The 4,568-nt window shown below is 36.7% G+C and overlaps 1 protein-coding gene across 11 annotated transcripts in view; it reads left to right on the top strand.

Annotated features, from left to right (window-relative positions):
* Positions 1–54: 54 nt before the first annotated feature.
* FAM237B (family with sequence similarity 237 member B) overlaps positions 55–4,568 on the top strand; it is a 166,508-nt gene continuing 161,994 nt past the window's right edge. For 9 of the 11 annotated variants that reach the window (XR_006594856.1, XR_006594855.1, XR_006594845.1 and 6 more), the window contains exon 1: positions 132–502. The gene's annotated coding sequence lies outside the window, so the exon portion shown is untranslated. Of the gene's footprint in view, positions 503–4,568 lie in introns of all 11 variants that reach the window. The other 2 variants (XR_006594850.1, XR_006594852.1) reach the window with 2 other exon arrangements.

Genomic DNA, 4,568 nt, shown 5'->3' with positions numbered 1-4,568 from the left:
TTTCCCCCGCACGGGTCGGCGAAGACGGTGCATGCGCTGTATAATAGACTCCCACCAACTGGCACAGGCGCAGGCGCTGAGCGGCTTGCCTTACTGGTAGGTGGGAAAAAGTGATTTCTGTTTAGGCGTAAAGCAGCGAAAAACACTGAGAAAATGTCGAGGGGCACTGTGACAAAGGACAATCGGGTGCACAGTGGATACCTCAGGAATGAATACTTTGCATGGGAAGGGACTGGAGACTGAGGCCGTGAAGGAATTTTTCCGCTAATTGAGGAAACCAAAGGTACCAGTGTTCACTCGGTGAAGCGGAGTGGAAAAAACAAAACACACACACACGAGAAGAACCACCAACAGACAATAAAACCAAACGCGTAAAAGACAGAAATTGAGCGGCGAAAGAAGAGGCTGAATGGCTGTTCGTTCATTGACGAGTTGAGTAATCTCTAGTAAAAGCCCGGAGACAATGCATTTAAAACTTGGGACACATGTGTCAGGACCTGAGGTCTGTAACAATTTCATTGTGTGTAGTGGGGAAGGGAATTTGTCTTCAACCGTTTGTGAGACAGTAGCTTCTTGGAGGTGTGTAGACAGGGGGCTTTCTCCACCTCACGTCTGAAGCGTGCCGTTGGGAGAATTAGCATACTTTTTCTCTGCCGGGACAGGACCTGCAGAGAGTGGCCAGATCTCAGCCGCTCCACTCACCTCCTCTCCCCATGGCCTTCTGTAATTAAAAAAAAAAAAAAAAAATCTACAGCGAAGTTAGGCGACCCTGCACCACGCTGCTAGTCGTACAGTAATCTTTCTTAACCACTCCGGCTCTTTATTTCTGAAATCCTTTTCATACTTCTACCCCTCATTTATGAAAGTGATTATTTGGAAATACAAAATGTGAAGAAAAAAAAAAGCCCTCTCTGTTGCTCTTTTGCTATTGAACCTCACTCTGCCCCACTAGTCAATAAAGTTGGGATTGTTGTTTCACCTGTGATTAATTAATCAGAACATTAGGTTGTTAGTATGTAGAAACTTAGTTTAATCTTGATAATTTTTGCTGCCATTTGGATTACTGTCTTCACTGGGTCTTTCTGTTCTGTCAGACCAGTGTGAAGCCCAATCTATTTATTTTCTAAATTTTTTTTTTCTTGTTAATGGACACAAGCCAAAATGATTTTCTTTCCCATAATATATACACAGGAAAATGATAACAGCAAATAAAAACAAATGAGAAAATGATATTAAAACATCCTAAAATACAGAGGAACGTTATGTACTATAAGCAAAGGAGAAAGCATATTTTGTTTGAGAAAAACACGGTCAGAGCCTGAGATATTTATTACAGCTCTGGTTATCAGATAGTAAAAGAAACATGAAACTAGAAACTGTCCCCTTAAAAATGTGCAGATAAAATGAACATGAGGTGAAATGACCCAAGGCATTATCCAGACCTGATGCAAAAGTCATTATTGGACAAAAAAAATTACTACCTCTGCCATTGAGAAGACAAAACACCTTACCCACTGCTGCTAAGAAGATAAAAGTATAGGAAAAACATTAAACTTAGTGGCATTAGAGAATTTGGCATAATAGGCATGATAGTCCCAAATGAGCCTTTGGCATAACTCACAATTTGATTTCAAAAAAATCTTTAATATAAGCTAGAGTTATTTTAACAAAAAATTTTAATAAGCATTTCATTTTGAAATAAATTTAAATTTGCAAAAAGTTATAAAATAGCCCAAAGACCTTTCATATACCATTTACTCAGCTTGCCCTAATGTTAACCATTTGTCAAAACTATGGAATTTATGTTGGTACAATACGATAGACTTTACTTGATCTCTTTGCTTTTTCAACTACAACCTTTTTCTGTTCCAGAATATAATCTTGGACACCACATTACATTTAATCTGATAAATATTTTAGTGTAGCTATTATTGTAAGTGCAAGTGTAAAATGAACAAATATATAATTAAAAAATCTAACTTTATGATTTTGTACTGTTTAATTTTGTCAGCAGACTAAAATGAGAACTAACTTGATTATTTGCTTTATAGTTTATCTAAATTGATCTTTTGCCCTCTCACCTTCTATTAATTAGATTCCTACCTTTTGTCTATCATGCTTTTGGTTCTTTTCAAGAGAAGTCAACATAACTAAGTTAAAGGGTCTATATGTGAAACTGCAAAGATAGAGTCTGTCATCAATTTTATACCACTCTCTAGGGTATTCACTAATTTCCTGGAAATGCCAGCCTCCTCTCTATATCAAAAACTAATTTCCCAGGATACATAAGGGAACTCCTAATGTGGTGTTTTCTCCTCCAACAGGCCTCTTTATTTCCCTCTTTTTTTCCTCTCATATCAAAACTTAGCAAGCCTACAGCTTATTTCCTGAGGATATTTCCAAGGACAGACTAGCCATTCTGACAAAATAATTGTGTCAAGATGTTTCTAGGTGAAATTGGCATAAAGTTACTCCTACTAAAGATATGTACTCAATGGCTTCCGGTTACTTCACTGAGGAGAAATAACTCCATTGCTGGAATTTTCAGGTACCATGGCAAGTCTATGGAAGAGGTTTTTGGTGGATGGGCAGGTCTTCCAGATCTGCTTAAGTCAGATGCTTCCTGTGATATCAATCACAGGCCTAAACCAGGATGGACTTGGAGCTAGACGGGAAAGAAGGAGGTTAAGCATGTAAATAAATAAATCTGTGTCTTATTTTTTTTAATTAAAAAATTCTTTTTCATGTTTATTTTTGAGAGAGAGAGAGAGAGAGAGAGAGAGAGAGAGAGAAACAGAGCATGAGCAGGCAAGGGGCAAAGAGAGAGGAAGACACAGAATCCGAAGCAGGCTCCAGACTCTGAGCTGTCAGCACAGATTCTGACATGGGGCTCGAACTCCCAAACCGTGAGATCATGATCTGAGCTGAAACCAGACGCTTAACTGACTGAGCTACCCAGGCGCCCCAAGCCTGTTTCTTTTTATAATAACTACTCAGATTTGCAGGAAATTTCATATATAACACATAATTGAAAATATAGTTCTATATTATACTATAGTACTACAAAAATAAACAATTTTATATTATTCATCTAATTTCTCTCTATTAATAATAGTTACTCAGGAGGTGACTAGCTTATCCCAGAATTTGCTATGAATTAACTTTCTGATACTCCATCATCTACAGTTTTTTTTTTTTAGCATCTACAGTTTTTATGAATATTATGTTAGCAAGAAGTAATCATTAGATTAGATTTACTAGTACTTACTAATAAAATGTTTTCTCTCTGAATTTCCTTTTCCAGAGTCACCCCAAGGACAAAATGTTGAAATAATAGTTTGTTTTTAGTATTCTTAACCTTCCCTTTTTGCACTCCTCCCCGCCGCCCTCCACTGCCGACACTATAATTACTTTTTACTACAGGTACTAAGTACCCTTCTGCTATCCTCTCGCAGTACCCGTGAAAACTGGATCTCAGACATGAATATGATACCTGCATTTTACAACCTGACATGATTTTAACCCAATGTGTTAATTCTCTCAGGGCATCTGCTTTTAGTTTTTTATCTCTATTTGTGGAATGAACAAAAGGCCCTAACTTCTACTAAAACAATTTAAAGCTTTACTGTGGGAGATCCTCCAGTGGGGGAATATATGGAAAGAGTAAGGCTTCAGTATAACAGAAGGTGGCAGCTTATATTGCTTCTATAAGATTCATTCTAAACTTAATTATTTTATTGATTCTATAGTGAAATTGTTATCAGGCTTCACTAGTTTTCATGTACAGAGGAAATAATTTAACCCAAAGGTCTTTTTCACTGTAATCCTTTATCCATATGATCTCCAGAGGTGTTTTATTCCCTCTCAAACATAATGCATTTGATCATATCACTGTTTTCAAGATCCCCTTATGATCTTAGAATGACTGCTATTGTTCCAGACATCATATCCATGTTCCAGGTGGGAACATTTATAAAATTTCTTTCTTGGAAGTTCCATGCTTATGTCTCATTGCTACCTCTATCTTGAAAAGCTCTTTTTTTAAATTTTTTTTTATTTTTAATAAGCTGGTTACTTTGTCATCTCCAGCTGTTTAGATGTATATGTCTTATTCTTTTTATATTTCCTAACAGGGTCCATTTGGCCCAGGCCTCAGACTCAATATATGCACCCTGCTTTTGTTAATTTATTCTTAAGAAAGATGGTGGCTATATTGCTAACTCCTATGACATATGAATCACCTGAAGTGGGGCACAGAGTTATTCTTGTTATCCTCATAACATAAATTCTTTTAGTTTCATGCCATTAAAAATATTGTTACTCTGAGAACAATTATTAATTGGGGTCTGAAACTCAGTGATTAAATCAAGTTCTCCTAGGTAATAAGGGCAAATAGATTGAACAAATGAGAGCCATATACCAGTTAAGGTTCATCTTTCTAGATTAAAATGTAGTGCTGTCAAACTGAGGGCCTCTGGCCATGTAATTATTGCCCTGAAACAAAACCCATGTGAAGAAAAATAGTAGATTTATTGCCTTTTTTCCTAGGGATTTATAGTTTGTTCCTT

The sequence above is a fragment of the Felis catus genome, chromosome A2, assembly GCF_018350175.1.
Source record: "Felis catus isolate Fca126 chromosome A2, F.catus_Fca126_mat1.0, whole genome shotgun sequence".
Taxonomy (NCBI): domain Eukaryota; kingdom Metazoa; phylum Chordata; class Mammalia; order Carnivora; family Felidae; genus Felis; species Felis catus.
Note: the sequence above shows the minus strand (reverse complement) of the source record. Positions and strands in the feature narration are given on the sequence as shown.